General features: G+C 29.0%; 2 long non-coding RNA genes across 4 annotated transcripts in view; one reads left to right on the forward strand and one right to left on the reverse strand.

Moving 5' to 3' along the window:
- Positions 1 to 3,093: 3,093 nt before the first annotated feature.
- LOC141457749 (uncharacterized) lies at positions 3,094 to 10,821 on the forward strand. Of its 3 annotated transcripts, none has more exons than XR_012460516.1 (6): positions 3,094 to 3,227; positions 3,492 to 3,794; positions 4,547 to 4,716; positions 5,562 to 5,664; positions 6,329 to 6,438; positions 9,241 to 10,821. It is a non-coding gene; the product is annotated as an uncharacterized lncRNA (long non-coding RNA). The 3 variants fall into 3 exon arrangements; XR_012460517.1 differs by having other exon boundaries at positions 10,530 to 10,821; XR_012460515.1 differs by having other exon boundaries at positions 6,329 to 10,821.
- A 1,179-nt stretch (positions 10,822 to 12,000) lies between these two features.
- LOC141458373 (uncharacterized) overlaps positions 12,001 to 19,603 on the reverse strand; it is a 48,159-nt gene continuing 40,556 nt past the window's right edge. The window contains exons 2-3 of the long non-coding RNA XR_012460907.1: positions 12,630 to 12,812; positions 12,001 to 12,226 (exon numbers count right to left, since the gene is read on the reverse strand). This is a non-coding gene — a long non-coding RNA (uncharacterized lncRNA). The remainder of the gene's footprint in view (positions 12,227 to 12,629; positions 12,813 to 19,603) is intronic.

Genomic DNA, 19,603 nt, shown 5'->3' on the forward strand with positions numbered 1-19,603 from the left:
CCCACACCTCAAAAGATAATGAATTCCATTTTGTACAAGTAGCGCTGTCTACCAACAAATATGTCAACAAGTTGGAACCTTCAGCTTTCAGCTTGCACAACTAAATCCCATATAACTGAATCAAACTGCTACCTAGCGGCAAAAACGGAATTTATTATTTAACAATTTTTAAAACATATTTAACAATTAGATTATATTAAGAGTACTCCTCTTAAAAAACTTAAGGTATACTTTTACTTAAGCATACTTTAGCGTTGATTAAACGCTAAAAAGTACGCAAATTGCGAGTTCCAAACATTTCATTAATACTTCATTGATATCTTTGTGTAATTTTATTGCATTAACTTTTCATTATTATTTAGAATGTATTAGGTGTCACAGACCCTTACGCTAGCCATTTCATTCATAATAATTTTTTGTTATAATAATGAAGAAATGTACATATGTAAATAACTAGGTACTATATTTTAACTCTATTCCAAATTATTTCCGTTCCATCTCTACTATGCCCTTTATTTCTCTACAATTCAGTAAAACATTAATTGAATTCTGAACAATATGAAAAGAGATATAAAGATTGAAATTTAAAGGAATTTGAAATACACCAAACTTTAACGTTCCATATCTCAAAAATTATTTTAAATAGAACATTGCAAGCAACTTATTTTATTAGTAGAGCTAAATTTTTCCTACAATTCGGTAAAGAGTTTATTAAAATCCGAACCAAACGCAGTGAGAGATAAAAGTTAAAAATTTGAACGAATTTGAAAACCTCCAAAAATTAATTACTTTCTATATCTCGTAATCTATTCTAACTATAACTTCACAAGTTTTACCAGTTATAGCACTAACTTTTTCCTACAATTCTGTAAATAAATCATTGAAATCAACTGATACTTCTAAAAAACTAGCCAACCTAATGTATGTGACCATGCTCTGGAAAGAAAATCAAACCTTATAAGGTTAAAATAAGGAGTTTGTACTAGAAAAAAAAAAAACCAAAATTTATTTTTTCCATTTATATGAACAGCTACTTCCAAATCTAGCTGACCTGATAAGTGTGATTAAGTCCAGTATAATAAGAGAATGTTAGAAAGAGAAAGTAAGGAATCTCTTACGAACCTAGAGATTGTTTTCTAGACTTTAAGTTTTTATAACTCTCTACGTACATACTAAGCTGTCTAAGGTATACAGGACTAGAACGTTAGGCGGTGTAACTGAAAAATTACTACCAAATCTGGCAAAGATTATCCATTTCTTCCCTTTTCAATGAACTACTACTACAAAAACTAGCCGCCCTAATGTGCAAGGTCCAACCCTGGCATGTTATTGGAACTTTGGAACTTAGTAAAAGAAAATTCTGGTAATATTAGCCAAGATTTTCCAATTTTCCCTTTTCTTTGAACTACTACTACAAAAACTAGCCGACCTAATGTGTATGGTGTAACAATAGCATGAAAATAGAACTTTGTAACTCAAAAAGTAAGGATTTGCTCGTAAATCTGGCCAAGATTTTACACTTCTTACCTTTTCCTTGAAATACTACTTCAATAACAAGCCGACATTCCAAAACAGAGCAACCATTCGCCTGAATATAGAATGTAGGGGATGGAAAATTCATTTTACGTCCTCAAACTATAAGAATTTCCTAATCTGAATGCTGATTTCTACACTTATACTTTAAAACAGGGCAACCATACTTGTACGAACCAACTTTGGCCTGGTTATAGATTGTAGGAGATGGAAAATTCACTTTACGTTCATAAAGTAAAGAGTATTCCCTATTATGAATACTTTTTTCTACTTCTATATTTCCAAAAAAAGCAAACTTTTTTCTATTGATATAATTCTGAAACAGGCCAACCACAATTGTAAGAACCACGTTTGGCCATGAAACTGAATGTAGGCGATGGAAAATTCACTTTCCGTCCTCAAAGTAAGAAGTATTTTCTATTTTGAATGCATTTTTCTTCTGATATAATACTGAAAAAGGCCAACCGCAATTGTACGAACCACCTTTTTTCCTTGTATTGATTGTAGCATTCACTTTTCGCTCTAAAAGTGAGGAATATTTCCTATTTCGAATGTTTTTTTCTATTGATATAATTCTGAAACAGGCCAACCACAATTGTACGAACCACGTTTGGCCATGAAACTGAATGTAGGCGATGGAAAATTCACTTTCCGTCCTCAAAGTAAGAAGTATTTTCTATTTTGAATGCATTTTTCTTCTGATATAATACTAAAAAAGGCTAACCGCAATTGTACGAACCATCATTGGCTTGGAAATAGAATGTTGTAGATGGAAAATTGACTTTTCGCCCTCAAAGTAGGTAGTATTTTCTATTTGGAATGCATTATTCTATTGATGTATTTTTAAAAAAGGACAAGCGCAATTTTACGAACCATCATTGGCTTGGAAATAGAATGTAGGGGATGGAAAATTCCCTAATCGCCCTGAAAGTGAGGAGTATTTTCTATTTTCAATGTTTTTTTTCTGTTGTTATAATTCTAAAACAGGCCAACCACAATTGTACGAACCACCAAAAAAAGAAAATTCACTTATCGCCCTGAATGTGAGGAGTATTTTCTAATTTGAATGCATTTTTCTATTGATATAATTCGAAAAATGGACAATCGCAATTGTAGGAACCATCATTGGCTTGGATATAAAATGTAGGCGTAGGAAATACAACTTTTTGTGGTTTTCTGTACTTAATTCTGTTTTGAGAAGAAAAAATTACAAGGAAGGCTGATATTTAAGCTTACATTCTCTATTAGATCAGCTTTAAATGAATCCGTTTTGGGCAAATTCAGTGTTAATTACAAAAACGTATGCTTGTGAAGTCCAAGCCTGAAAATATTAATCTTAAAATTTTGGTTTGAGATACTGGAAAGCCATATATTGAATGATTAAATTAATTTAACGATTAAATGTGAAATACAGTCTACTAATTAATTGTACGAATTATTTCGCCGATTTAATTGTGATTAAAATCTTAAAGAAATTTATTCAATTAACTTAATGTTTATTTAATTGTTTAAAATCAGGGCTCATGTTAAAAAAAAAAAAAGAACTGACGTACTATACTTATTCACGTATAACCTTAAAATTGTTTAAGGTTTAAATAACCTTAATAATTTTGTGGCTTTTTAGTTTAGTTGTATTAAATAGCAATGGCTGCAAGACAATTAAGTAGCAATAAAGTTCAGTGCTAAGTCCGGAGGTAAATTCTCTTTCAATATGTTTTATCTGGTTTTAAACAAATTAGTATTTTCAATTTAACTATAAAAATGGAGACTATATTTAAAATAAAATCAGGAGCAAATGTAAAATGGAAGTTACTTCCAAACAAAACAAAGGTTTCACTTTTGTAGAAGTAATTTTATTAAATTTAATCAAAGAATGTCATTTTAACCATGGGAATAATTGCATTCTGTTACATTAGTTACTTATGTACATGTTGTCTTTTTCTTGTTTTCCTTTTTAGTTTGAAGAATTTGCAAAAAAATTGTGTTTATACTAAAAGTGTTTAAAGAAGATGCCACCCAGTGATTTCGTGGGGACACTACCTGACAAATCTGATATTAGTTGCAAAAGAAATAGTTTGCTGTCGGGGAGGAAAGATTTGAAAAAAATCAGTCCGATACGTCTTGAAAGGATAAGTTGATAAAAACAGGCAATATTTGTTAATTTATATTTAATTAATACCACAAGTTGTCTTCAGATCTAACAATAGCTTTTTTGGGAAGTTTAAAATGAATACAGAACTCGCCTTATTTATATTTTGTCGGTAAGTTAACAATATTAAACATAAAATAATAAATGCCCACCTTTTAAGCTTTCAATTTAACATATGTTCATATTTTTTTCTCTTTTAAATTTTATATTATGAACTATAGTAGTTACTGGCATCCTCTACGAAATAAAAGTAAAAAAGGTAGATTCGAATCACGAATAAGTTTGTTTTCATTTTCCTTACTTAAATGGAAAGGGAGTTACAAGTACTTTCTTTTTAAATTATCTTCAGTTAATTAATCAAACATTTAGGAATTAATCATTTTTACTTGCATTTGTAAGCTTTATTTTTTTGGTAATGTTTCTTTCTATTGCAATCGTGTATTACATACACTGATAAGTTCTACTTATGGTTATAAGAGAAATCATCTTACTAAATTAACTAAGATGTTTCGTACCACCCTGGGACCACCTTCAATTAGATATTTTAGTTTTATTAATCAATATTTTCACTAAAATAAGTTTAAAAAAAATCATGTTACTGATTTTATCTTACTTGTCAAATGATACATTTTTGTTAAAAGCATGTATTTTTGTTGCATTTTTGAAGCTTAATATTATTTCAAATGGTCGTATGTCCAACTTAATATTGGATTATTTTAGAGTGGTGACATCAGTATTACATCCACTACGTATCCGTAACAAAATTTCATACAAAAATAGTTTCAAGTTAAAAGTTAAGCCCTATTTAATTAATTAGTAAGATTACTGTGGTTTTAATGTAGGTTTTTTTGTTCTATTATTTAGTGCCTTCGTTGCTCGGCCCTTCTAGCCAACCCAATCGCCAGTTCGTAGTTACCCTTGAAGTTTCTTCGTTACATCCAGCAGCACTTCTGAGGTGATTTGCATTCATTTCTACATTACGGAAAATATAAGGAATTTACAAAATCTACCATTCTTGCGGAACTTTATTTCAGGTAGTTTTTACCCTATTATGTTCAATTGTGTTAAAAAGATTAAATATTTTTTTCTACAAACTTTAGTTTTCCTAATTGAGTACCGCGTTAGTAAAAGGCTCGAAGCTCGATTATGTAGCTAAATTGAATTAAATCAAATTTATTACAAAAGTTTTTTTAATTGAAAGAAGGTTATAAATAGATTGAAAAATATTATGAACTAAAGTAGTTACTGGCATCCTCTACGAAATAAAAGTAAAAAAGGTAGATTCGAATCACGAATAAGTTAAATTATAATTGAAATACGAATTCTTTTAGATTTTCAGTTTTAAATCAATTTTATTGTTTTAGCTAAACATTTATGGTCAATTTCAATTAAATAAAAAATTCAATAGATAAACATGTTCACCATAAAAATAATATTGTTTTTTTTTCTAACAAATTTGCCGGATTTTCATTGAAAACACAAATTTATTTTTGGAAATTCATTTCAGTTTTATTGATGAAGATTTTAATTTGTTTATTAATTACTTAAATGTGCATATAGATGCTTTGTTTCAGTAACATTTATTTAATTTGATTGAAAAATTGTATCGTATATATATAGTAAATGTAATTTTACATATTTTTTTTCAATACAATTGAGCCTTTTTGAACTATATTAAACCTTTCAACAATGTAAATGATTAGTACTCCTTACTTTTGTTTGAAACATTCTTACCTTACATGAAATAAAGGTGTAGTAAACAAAAGAGTTACAATTGTTACTTCAACGGTGTAGGAGGATTTAAGTTGAAATAATATATTATGGTTTTAATGTATTAATTTTTTCATTTTCTAATATCTTCTTTCCTGGGCGCTTTCAGCTCTTCGCCGACATGCTGCCGACACCTTCGAGGGTCCTTTACATCCAGCAGCACGTTCACAAATTCAGGTCACTCAGTTTACCTTGTGAAGCTGTTCTTCCAGGTAGTTATCCCACTAATATATTTTTTTTTAATCGCCTATTTTTTCAGGCGGGGCTTAACGTCCAACTACTATTTACTAGGTGTCGTGGACGGGTTATCCCACTAATATGTAAAGCATTTAATCAATGAAATGAGAAAAGTTTCAATTTGTTGAAAGAATTCATTAATTTGATTGAAAAATACTGTGTCAGTGATGGTTCATGTGAATTCAGTAGCATCTTTCAATTAAATAAAACTATTTTTTATTTAATGTTGTGGGAAAAGGTTCAATTTGATTTGAAAATATTAGTATTCAAAGTATATCAAAATGATATTGTATTTTTCTTACGCATTAACCCAAATTTCATAAATTATACATGTAATTCTTGTATCTTTATTCCAATCTCATTTGTCAAAAGATTATTCGTTAAATTATAATTGAAGTTGAAATATTGCTCATAGTTTTTTGGAGATTGAAATGATAAAAAAGGGAGAAAAACTATTTTTAAAAAACTGTATAGTGTTTATGTCTGAGACTGTTAATAGTTTTTCTTCCTATTATAACTGATGTTAATTTCTATCATTATAATAAATAATAATTCTATTATATCAAAGATTTGATTATGAATAATGGCCTAATTAATGCATTTCATGAAATTTTAAATTGCTGGTGTATTGAAATATAGACAATTGAAAGTTGTAAAGCAACAAAAACTGCAGTTAGGAGCGCTCTACCGGCAAGAACATAAACTACTCAGCCATCTGTAGTTCTCAAGTCTTCCACTAGATCGCATGGGTATGTTAATGGTTTTAGTGTCATGTTTGTCATTTATTTTAATTGTTATTATTTTTTGTATTAGATTAGAGTATAATTATATAACTAGCTAATAATATAACGGCAAACTAATTATTGAATAATTAGTAGGGTTTTATTATTATTATTTCAAAAATTAGAGAATAATAATTAGTTTCAAATAATAAGTTTAGTTGAGATAATAATATTCATTGATTTTTTTTTTTTTTTTTTATCAAAAGAATAAGTTTTTATTTTATTTATAAATGATTCCGAGATGCCTAAATTCTTGGTTAACCAAACAATATGTGGTATGGTTTTATTTTTATTTGTCGTAAGTGATTCAATCAATAACTATTTTTATTGATGTTTGTAAGTGGTAAATGACTAACTTTGCTGACAACCTTTTTAAAACTGTCCGGTAGGACAGTTGTATAAGGGTTGACCATCAAAAACTGCACGAAAAAGCGTAACGTTGAAAAACACCCAACTTTGACAATTTTTTTCTCTTTTTCTATAAAAGATAAAATTCCCAAATTTTCTTTAAATCTTACTCCAAACCCTCCTTCATAACTGTAATTTTTTTGCAACCACCCAGATCTAATAGGTTTCGAGAAAAAAGTTGCCGAAAATGAGCAAAAACCGCTTTTTCAAAAAATGTTCTTGTTCTTGTTCTTCTTCTTCTTGTTGTTCTTGTTGTTACCTTTTTTGTAAACAACGTAGCGCCTAAACGCGTGAACCGATTTTCATGAATGAGGTGTCATTGGATTCGGAATTTTATGTAGATGTGCCTTTTGGGGGTCTCGATCCTGTACATCGAATGGGAGAGGAGTTAGCCCCCTTAATGTAAGGCCCCCTCCAAAATTATTATTACTAATTACTCTGTAAATCTTGGCCCGATTTTGATAAAATTTGGTAGGATGATAGGGTTAGGGCTCCCCTACGTAACATTAAAGCGGCGATCAGCTCTTACACTTGTTAAGGGGAAGTATAGCAATCGTTTCAAATTATCGACACGTGAACCGACCGAAGTGTCATTCGAATCGAAATTTTGTACAGATTTGCACTTTAAAAGTCTCGACGCCGTGCCTCATAAGGAGGGGAGTTCGCCCCACCCAAATAAGGCCCTTTCTAAAACTATTATTACCAATATTTCTATAACGCTTAGTACGATTTTGATAAAATTCAGCTCGAATAAGTGGTTAAAGCTCCTCTACGTTGCTGATGCTCTTGCACCTACTAAGAGGAAGTACTGCAATCGTTTAAATAATCAATGAGTGAACCGATTTAAATCAATGAATTGTCGTTCGATTAAAAAATCTTTGCCTTTTAGGGAGAAGTACTGCAATCGTAGTTTATTTTTCTTACTCCTCTTAAAAGGAAGTACTGAAATCGCAGTTTAATTTTGATATTCACGTACAAATACCTTCCTACGCTTTTTCAAAAACATTGTTATTGGGGATGGTTTGGGGGACCGCAACTATAATCATTCTTTAAAAAGATCTCTCCAGTGGTAGTTACGGTTCCGACTTAACACCTTATCAGGTTATAATTATAGAATTGCTTATTCCAAATTTTAAAAAAATCTGTAAAGCAGATATGTAACTTTGTAAAATAGACAAAAAGGAAAATCTATCCAAAAGGTACAAAAATCTCCTTAACAAAAACTTACAGTTTAAAATGTTAAGTATAAGGGTTGATTAAACGCCAAAAGGTACACAAATCAGCAAGTACCCAACATTTCATTAATACTTCATTAATATTTAAGTAATTCTACTGCATTAATTTTCATTAATAAGTTATTTTTTAGAATTTATTAGATGTCACAGACCCTTATGCCTGGCCACTTCATTTATAATATTTTTTTGTTATAATTATGATAAATCACATAAATATGTACATGCATGTTAAAGTAGAAAAATACAAAGTTAGAGTCGGCTACTGTCTTGAATTCGTCTTACCGAAATATTCGTGAGCACAAATAACACACAGTTATAACAAGTAGATTATTCAACAACAATTATTGATTTCTCGATTGTAATTTAATTTAGTCCCCCTAATTTTACTTATAGTAAAATACTGGAATAATTAGCTGTCCTAAAAATATGCATATCTTATTTACTTTATATTACATATATACAACATTGTGGGATGAATACCTACATTGAGAATGTAATTGAAGAAAACTATGTTACTTGCGATAAAGCCAGATAATTATTATAAACGTTTGACTACTTCATAAAATAACAATTACTTTAATCGAAGAATGAACTTAAACCGACGATTTTTGAAAATCATTGATGTATGTTGGTGAAGTTTCTTTTAAAAGAAAGTTTTGAATTTTTTAGCCTCATAATTTTTTTTTATTTTTTGTAACGTTTTTCTTTTTAACCTGTAATTAATAGTTTCATTATTATAGATAACTAGATATTACAGTCAATCTACAGTGCTACTTGAACATATATTTTGTAGACGAAAATGGCCAGCATAAGGGTCTGTGACATCTAATAAATTCTAAAAAATAACTTATTAATGAAAATTAATGCAGTAGAATTACTTAAATATTAATGAAGTATTAATGAAATGTTGGGTACTTGCTGATTTGTGTACCTTTTGGCGTTTAATCAACCCTTATACTTAACATTTTAAACTGTAAGTTTTTGTTAAGGTAAAAAGTTATTTTAAACGTTTCTTAGACTGGAAAACATTACTCAAAGAGATTTGAATAACGAATAATTTTTTCCCCTGTATTTGTTATCCACATTTAAAAAGAAAATAAATTAAAATTAATGTGTTGATTTGCAGTAACCGTTGGACTCTTCTTCACATCCAGTAGCACATCTGTACTTATGTTGTGGTGATTCACTACCTTTTCCACATTCTTGACTACACCAGGAATGCAGAAAATCTGTATTACAGGCAGCTTTATCGATTTTATTTATGCTTTCCAAGCAATTTAAAAGAAAATTTACCTTTTTCTCAGAAAACTATCTCTTTTTTTAAAAATAATTTTAAGGGGAAAAGGTTCTGAGATTTTGCTTTCGTCCTTGGACTCTTCCACTTTGAAAATTTCATCCAATGTCAAGGACAGTTGTATAAGGGTTGTTCTCCAAAAAGTGCATAAAAAAGCATTGAAAAGCGTTGAAAAACACCCGACAAACAATTTTTTTCTCTTTTTTGATAAAAAGGAATGAAAATACATTTTTAATTTTGGTTTGGTGGAATGTGTTGTAGCGGGTTTTGGCAAGTTCTGGTATAAATGGAATGTTGAGGTCTGTGTGTATGGAGTGGTTACTGACATAAAAGGGAGCGTTTACAATGCGGCGGAGTATTTTAGATTGGAGTGTTTGTAATCTGTTGATGTTAGATCGTTTAGCTGTCCCGTAAAGTTCAAGTCCGTAAGTCCATATTGGAGCAAGAAGGGAAGTGTACAGTCGACGCTTGTTCTGTAGTGTTAGTTTTGAGCGTTTGTCCAGTAGTCTAGCAAGGAGTTTGTATCGTTTGTGTAATTCAGCCCGTTTAAGTCTCGTATGAGGGTTCCAAGTTAGTCTTTTGTCTAGGTACAGTCCAAGGTACCGCACATGGTCGGCTGGTGGGATAGGAGAAGACAGGTCCAAGAGTTGTTCGTTTGAGTGTGAAGACTATGTGTTTGGATTTGTTTGGGTTGATTTTTATTCGCCATTTTTGTAGCCAGGGTTCTAGTGAGTGAAGGTGAGATTGTAGAGAGCGGATAGCGAAGACAGGATCAGTATGTGTGGAGAGAATGGCAGTGTCGTCAGCGAAGGTGTATATGGAGGTGTTGGGATTTGAAGGTAAGTCGGCTGTAAAGATTGTGTAGAGAAGAGGAGCTAAGACGCTACCTTGTGGTACACCAGCAAGGACAGGAAAAATAGATGATCGAGAAGAGCCTTGAGTTACTAGGAAGAATCGGTCGGAGAGATAGGATTTGAGTATAAGATAGTATGTGCTTGGTAGAATACCCTTAAGCTTCCATAGCAAACCCTTGTGCCATACTCGGTCAAAGGCCTATCACTGAAAATACAATATTAAACTCAATTAACACTGTATTTTATGGAATAATGTTTGCATTGCAGGTTAAAAACACTGGAGTTGTGGTGATGCACCTTTTTGTTAAAGACGAAAAAACTTCCATCATAGTGGAATTATAAATGTAAAATTCATTATGATTCAATATTTTAAATTTATTTTATTATGAATCAATTATTTTTTAAAAAAATGTATGCATTCAATTTCATTATTTAGTTAATTGTAAGATTTATGCTAGAAAGTTGCGAATTTTGTCTTAAAAAAAAAGAAAAAGAAAAATGCATAATTTATAATAATACAATTAAGAAAAACTTGAATAAAGTTAAATTTTAAACAGTTTTCTATTAATTTACCTATATTTTATATCAATTTGGCATTTTTAATAAATTTGTGAAAGAATTCGTAGGTAAAAGATTTATTTTAATTTAAAAATGAGAACTGTTGTTCAAGCTGAAATATAGTACTTTTACTAGAACAGGTGCTGCTTTCTAGTAGCCAATTACAAACTAATAATGTTTTGCACTCGTTTTTTTTAATTAAACATACGTTATAAACTTTTTTTATTATTCAAATAATTATAATTAGGTGGTTTTATGTTAATATTAATAGATTTTATTAAAAAGAAGCTACAATAAATTGAATTCGCTGAAAAAAAAGCGATAAATGAATGTTCCTTCGATAGAGGCCATTTTGACTTGGTTTCTATATAGCTAAGGTAAATTCGCAGGGTGGGAGGGCGGTATGTTTAGTGCATTCAACTACCACCACTGTTTATTGCTTTTATTACCTTTCAACTACATTGCATCAAATAATGAACCTTCTTAACCAACATAAGAATATAATTTTGGACATTTTAGGGGATACTTTTAGCACTTACATCAATTTATACCTTCCTTCAACAAAACATTTAATATACATATTTTCAAATAAGTTTGAGATATTTGGAGAGTGTTGGAGGTCTCCACCATCTTCTAGATGATTATTTTTCGATTTATCATATTTATTTTCAAATATCTCAGACATATTTAGAGAGACCGACGACAGAGTGTCATCTCTCCTTGAAGTCTCAGATGATACTAAAGGAAATTTATTAGTTATATAATATTTAAAAGTCCAGTTAGTGTTGCCCTCTGGTGGCACTTTTCAGAACTACTATTTGTGGAGACCGACAGAGTGTCCTCTCCCTATGATCACCTGGACAATACTAAAGAAAATTTGTTATTTGGTACTATATATAGAGGTCCAGTAAGTGCTGTTACCTAGTGGCGCTTTTTAAAAATACTATATTACTTTTTCCAGTAAGTGCTGCTACCATGTGGCTATTTTTAAAACTATAATTTCTTTCTTTTTATATATTTATTTTTCTACCCAACCTCATTATAGTTGATTTTTGTTTTTTCTATTTTGGCATTTTAATCACTTTTAATATTTTAGATTTATTTTTATTTTTACAAGTATAATTTAAAACAATAAGATTACGAAAAAATAGGTAAATAAATGAAGACTTTTCTGAATTAAGTTTTCATTTTATTGTTAGCAAACTTAAAATATACAAGTAATTAGATTAGATTCAAATTTACAATACAATTACATTTTAAAATTATGTATTTGATTTTTATAACTTATTTATTAAATAAACTTTTGTATTTTTCTGTCGGATAAATGTACTCCATTGTGTTTTTAATTTTGGCAAAATTTGATGAGACGTTTTGCAGGCACTACTCCAGTGTTCGCTGTTTTAATTCTGAAAATCAACATTAGTCAATAAAAAAAATGTTTAATTTTAGTTTTAAGAAGCTATCTTTACTATTATTCTTATTTACTACTGTACAAATTAAAACAACCGTTGTTAATAATCAATTTGTATTCTTACATGAATTAATACTAAACAGCACCTAATACCAGTGTCTAAAATGTCAGGGCAGAAGACAACACTTCGATGTAACAATGTAAAAAATATTATGATTGCTGATAAGTAAGTATAAGCCTTGAAGATGGCCTAGTCTCTAAGTTGAAAGCTTGGCAAAAAATAAATAAAATATTATGACTGAAATTGGCAATAATCTTTCTCCCTTTAGGATTAATGACTCAGTTAACAATATCAATCGATCAATAATTAACAATACTTTACTAAGAGATAAAACTACCTGAATTACAGCTCTACAAGAATGTGTGGTAGATGTTCTAAATTCCCTTTAATGACCAAAATGTAGAAGTGGATGCGAATCACCTCAACTAAAGTCGGAAAGTGCTGCTAGAAGTAAAGAAGGGTCCTCCAAGGCTAACTGCTTGCCGGCAAATGGCTAAAAGGGCCGAGGGACGAAGGCACTCTATAAAGGAAAGAAAGAAAACTAAATTTAATACATGGTACACTTACTAATAAACAAATAGTTTGTAACATTAATCTTGAAACTATTTTTGTAAGCAATTTTGTTATTGAAACTTAGCAGACTATAAATGAAGTTGAAGTATATGGCTCTCTACAACAGTCAATTACAATTTACAATCATATTTCTTTACAATTATGCTACAAATTAAAACAAAACCGTAGTTAATAATAAATTCATCTCCTATATGAATTCTAAACAGCACCTAATACCCCAATATTCCCAGTATCTAAACTAAACCAGTAACTAATTCCCAATAATTAATCCCAGTATCTAAACAGTTAGGACAGAAGACACAATAATCTTAGATGTAACAATGTATCAACACACATAATTGCGTAAGCCCTGAAGATGTCCTAGTCCCAGAACGAAAGGTTGACACAAAAATAAAAAAATAATGGCTGAAATTGGCAATTTTTTCTGTAATCTACATTTGATGAATTAAATAAATTAAACATTAGAAAGTATTAAACATTAAAAAATTATTAAATAGTGCTGTAAGAGTGTCAATCCTACAGCAATCGCATCAACATTTATGTTGTAGTATATTTCAATCTAAATATAACCTTCTTTCAATAAAATTAAAACTTATTCATAAAGGAAAAGATTTATAAATCATTTGAAGAAAGAGTTCTATTATTTGTTAAAATGCTTTGCGAATTCAGGGATTAACATCTAACTGAAAGTACAGCCTCACAAGTGATAATGAAAGTTTGCACCTGTATCTTGAGGAAAAATATAAATATAAAAATTTACATAAAGCTAAAAAGCAAGAGTATAATCTGCAAGTTACCTTAGCTTTATCAAATTGTGCGAATGTTAAGTGTTCCTGGCAGACAGTCAGTAAGTTAAAGTTTAAAAAACAAAATATTTTAAATGTAATCTCTGTTAGGGAATGGAATGATTACCTACAGGCGCACACACCTGTGGGGTACACTCCCCTATGAAGTGATAGGTTTCCTCTTTTTCATTAGAGTTACAAAGGGAACATCTACCTGAGGATCTTCCGTTCAAACTTTTCCCTTTTTCAGTCAGATTGCAAGTGACAAAAATGGTTATCTCACATCAGATTGGTTTTTCCCTCAAAAAATTTATTAAGGTGATGAAAAATAAACAGAAATTCCATTTATTATTTGAACATGTCCAAATATATTTATTTTACATTTTACCATGTTTCATCTATTAGTTGTCTCTAGTCCTTTCAATGTAGTAATAAAATCTGGAAAGAGATTACCAAAAATATAATAATTTTATTTCCTTATCATAACAGAGGAAACTTTTAATAACTAAAACAGGAGTTCCATTTAATATCCTTTCACAGAAATTATTAACAATCCCAGGATGTAATTTTTAGCGTTTCCTGTACTCTTTTAATGCATCATTTTATTTAAAGACAACCTGAATTCATTGCAGACCACTAAGAACTTCCGCATAAATGTAAATATTACAATTTATCAGCAATTATTATAAAAACTACTTCTGAAAAATTAGAAGCTTGAATTTTCCTTGAACTAACCTTAAGTGGAGATGGTAGAAAAACAGTTGAAATTGAGCGTATTTAGATTTAGTATTCAGCAACTAAAAATCTCTGAAAATCCACTTTCTCCCACCTCTACAACGTTTACAATCACAATTGGACAAATCTTCTTGAAGATAGATATAATTTTTATTATTATTATTTATTTATTGCTTTTAAAATACAATTTTACAGCAAGAGTTCAGTTATTATGCAGTAATAAAATAAATAAATTAAATAAAATAAACAAATAAGAATGAATAATATGCGTTTCTTTTCCTTTTTTAGATAAAATAAAGTTATGTATCCATCATAAATATACAGAAATAAATTTTTTAAACTAAATTTTCCTTTTTCCTTTTTTTTTTTTTGTTTTTTTCGTACTTTAACTTAAGAACTTATAGATTACGTATTAGATAGAAAACATTAGTTCAATGTCCACATACATAAATCACTTTTACAGACAAAAATAAATTCCATCTTATTACTCAGATAAACACAGATAAATAATTATTTACTTTTTCTATTATTTATTAATTATAATTATTATTTGCTTATAGCCACTGTTTTAGTTTATTTCTTATTTCCAAACATTTTTTAACATAATTATATAAATCGATAACTAAATTCATATTGGAACAATTTAATATATTTTCAAGAAAATCAAGTTCTGTTTCATTAGTTAATGTAAATTTACTAAAATATTTTACTCTATAGGCATCAAAAGTCTTACATTCCAACAAGAAGTGTGTAATTGAATCCGGTGAACTATTATTACAAAGCGCGCAGTGGATTTCAGGTCTGAATTCGTAATTTTTATCTTTTATTATTATTCTGGGGAACTTATCACTTGCTAAACGAATTTGAGAAATTACTCTTACACATTTAATTGGAGCATTCACCAAAAGATAAGACTGTTTACAATTATAATTACTAATAAATCGAATATAATTATTAAATTTAGTATTGTAGAGTTTTTCAATGTCCTTACAAGAGAGATTACATGATTCTATACTGAAGTAACTCCAGCTTTTATTAAATTTAAGTATTTTATCAAATAGAACATTCATATTTATTGAAAACATACATAGAATTAAATAAATCGATATTTATTTAAAATTCATGATTCTTATTTAAATATGTTGCCCTTTAGAAGTTACAATAAGAAGATTTTGCTAAAGCTTACAATTTGTCGTTAAATACGAATAAAAATAAATGCTTGTATAATAATTCGATGTTAGAACAGAAATAGTTTTTTTTTTTTACTATTGTTACAAATATAATTCACAAATTCATCTTTGCTTTTAAGCTTAGTTTGATGATGAACCATATAATTGTGGCTATTTTGGGTAAAAAGATGAACCAGAATTGAGCGCTAGAACACTACCTACCTCTTTTCCACCAACTTTTACAAGTATAAATAACAAATAACAAATTTACGTAGAATTCGTAACTATTATGTAACTTTATTAGATATTAGACTGCTTACTGTTTTTGTAGATGATGGTAGATCATATAATTGGAAGATATTTTGAACGAAATGAGATCCCAGATTCTCAATTCTTTGTAGCTATATTAATATTCAGGATTCTAGGTGGTATATTATTGTTAAACATATCTTAATTTGATCTAAAATTGCTACATTGATCAATCAGAAAAGTAAATGTTGAACGTATGTATTGAGGATAGGTTTTTGAGCTATCTTAGTAAACTGAACATCACATTTAGGATCTTAACTGTTCTTAAGCTCAATAAAGCATGTTTTAACCATGTAAATCACAAAAGAAAAACCTAAATTTAGTTTTTTTTATTAATATTAACCAATAGAAAGGAAATTGATTGAGTGCACTTGTAGGAAAAAGGAAGATTGGGTAAAGGCTGATTTGAGTTCTTTAGAAAATGGCTTACGGGTAAAAGTTACCGCCTAAACTCAACTATTATTCTTTAATATGATGCAAAATTCAATTGCAATGAGTAAATGATCAGTTATTGCGAGCTAAAATTTCATTATGAAAGAATATTGACGTAACTAGGTTTTCCGATCTAAGGCTCACATATGAAAAAATTTCAATGTAAAATTAAGATCTTACCACTAATGTAGAATTGCCGGCAATGAAGATTTTGTACAAATATTAACTTAAAAGATAAAATTATTTCGTAGGTTCATGAAAATTCGCCATCTACAAAGGTAGGTAATAGGTTAAGTGGTTATTACGGATTTTCTAAAAAACGGCTTCAAAGATTTTGTTCAAACTTTGTGTACTTTTTATTTAAGCCGTATTACAGAAATTTTACTGAAAACCGTTTTCTGAAATCTTATTTTGAGACCATTTTTGGAGTAGAACTTCAGCCCTAGATCAAAATCGTAAACTAGCATTTTAATAAAATTTTTAAGTTTTACCACTAATTTAATATTAAACATTATCTATTATTTAATTAAAATTCCAAATTTGAAGAAAATCTATCGAGCAGATTTTCAAGAATTAGCCAAAGAAGGTCAGAAGTATAGGTGCTCATTTTTGCCTTAAAAAACAATCTCTAGTGGAAATCAATTTATAGCTACTTAATTCAACTTGATTATTTAATATTCTTTCATTTTCTTAAAGAAAAGAATTAGTATTATTAATTTTTAAATGGAACTACTTTTTGTATTCTTCCGCAAAACCATGTGCTTAGGTGTGACGTCATAAAGTAGTCCCAAATTAATTATTTAAAAAAAAGACTTAAAACGTATTAATAGAGTGGGAAAATCATTTTTTTTGTCTACATTAAGTTGTTATTAATCAATTTTAAACAGAATTATGTTTAAATTTGATTTTATAAAAAATCCCAGTACAAATATGGCGACTAACGGATTTTTGCAGCCAGTTGCCATTGTGCTCCCGACCAGGGAACATCTATGCTGTTCATGTAAGTAAGATTTTATTATTTTTTTAATTAAATTCAATCAAATTTTTATTAAACCAAATAGAAAATTAAATTAGTGTTACAACTACTTATATTAAATTTACGGAGTTTTACATATTTTTTTATTAAAAAATTAAAAAAATTGAATTAGCACGTGGTCGACCAATGAATCTTGCATGCCTGGACAAGCAATGATTCGTATTTCTTTAATTATTTTTCTATTTCAATTTATTAATTATTACGTTTTTAGTTGAAATTAATTTTTATTATTATTTTAAATATTTTTTTACTAAAAATTCAAGTACAAATATGGCGACTAACGGATTTTTGCAGCCAGTTGCCATTGTGCTCCCGACCAGGGAACATCTATGCTGTTCATTTATTATTTTTTAAATTAAATTCAATCAAATTTTTACTAAACTTAATAGAAAATTAAATTAGTGATACAACTATATTAAATTTACGGAGTTTTACATATTTTTTTATTAAAAAATTAAAAAAATTGAATTAGCACGTGGTCGACATGAATCTTGCATGCCTGGACAAGCAATGATTCGTATTTCTTTAATTATTTTTCTATTTCAATTTATTAATTTTTACATTTTAACTTGAAATGAATTTTTATTATTTTAATTTTTTTTTTTAATAATCTGTGGCAAATTCTAAAATTCATTTCAGATACTTATGAACATTTTAATTAATATTTTCGAATTAATTTATTTTTATCTCTTGTAACTGCACTCTTGAAATGTGTAGCTGTTTACCTTGGGACATTTCTTAACCACTTCACTAAAACAATCAATAATCCAAATTGTGAAACAAGTCACCCCGAACAGGCGATTGTCTTTACCTACCTTGAACTGAATATGCAGAGGGTTAAGTAAATTTTGAAAAAAAAAAAAAAACAAGTAAGTGATATTTATTATTTAATTCAATAAGAACTACAAATTAAAAATTTTTAATAGAAATTCAAATAGTTTAAAATAAAATGAATTAATGAAATCAATTAAGACTTCAAATGAAACATGCTACAATCTACAATTGATTGGATTTTGAAATAATTTTAAAGCGCACAATAAGAAAGGCAACCTTCACTTTGGAGTTAAGCATTGAATAAAAAGAAAGATATAAATATCTTTGATTTAAAATACACTAAGTGAATTTATATGATTCTTATGAGTAATGGGCTAGTCAATTACTTCATTAAAAAAATTGTAAGCTATGGAAAGATCCATCAATTTCTATTTAAAACAATTGGAGGACTTTCCGTTTCCCTAAAAAGATTTCTTATATTCTTAAATATAATATACTAGACTGAAGGAAAATAAAATATTATTCAAGGTTTATGAGAAATTTTATTATAATAATTCTTCCATTACACGTCGATGCAGCAAATCTTAAAACGTTCTCAATTATTGAAAACAATATCTAGATTTTAAGTTGGTACAATGCATTAATAATCCTTAACCTTATGGTTATTGCGATAATCGGTAGGTAATTTTTGGGGAGCGAAATCTGATCTCTACCTCCTCGAGGTGCTCCCTGGGCAACTACTCCCGGGAGTAGGCTAACAGAGACAGTACACGTTTAAAATTTCTAGTATAATCTTTCGCTTCAATGTTGATTATAATTCCACTTATTTTACATTTTCATATTTAATTAATATGGTGTAACTAATAGCATGATAATAATGCATGAAAAAATTAAATCATTTCACTAATTGCATGTTAGCTACTCACCTAAATGAATACTTGGAATTATAATTATTTAAAACATTTTAGTGGCCACTAACGATATTTTTACTCGGTTTTTTAAGACTAAATATGAATCAAATATAGCGACAAATTAATTATTGTATTAGATTTATCTCGGATACACATCCTGCACAACCTTCGAGACAAAAAACACTGGCTCCGATTTTATACATTACACGTTTCATTATTTTAAAATCTTTTGTTTCTTGGTTGGCTTGTTTAATTTCAGGATGGGGTTTCAGTTGTTAATCGTCTTCTTGTTGATTCTTGTATTTCGTTTTCTTTGTTAGTTTTGCAGACTTTGTTTTCTTCAAGTCTCTATCTTTTTGTAAGCCCATTTACCCACCAGTCCGATCAGAAGAAACTTTATCTTAGGAATTTCAATGGATGACTAAAATATCTAATTTCTAAGTTAGGTTAAGCTTAGTTGTAAGTTGAGCAAGTGAGCTACTGCTATATAAGAAGAAACCATATCTTAGTAATTTCAATGGATGGCTAAATTATCTAGTTTGTAAGTTAGGTTAAGCTTAGTTGTAAGTTGGGCAAGTGAGCTACTG

The sequence above is a fragment of the Rhodnius prolixus genome, unplaced genomic scaffold (genome assembly GCF_049639745.1).
Source record: "Rhodnius prolixus isolate KJV_2025 unplaced genomic scaffold, Rpr scaffold_5, whole genome shotgun sequence".
Taxonomy (NCBI): domain Eukaryota; kingdom Metazoa; phylum Arthropoda; class Insecta; order Hemiptera; family Reduviidae; genus Rhodnius; species Rhodnius prolixus.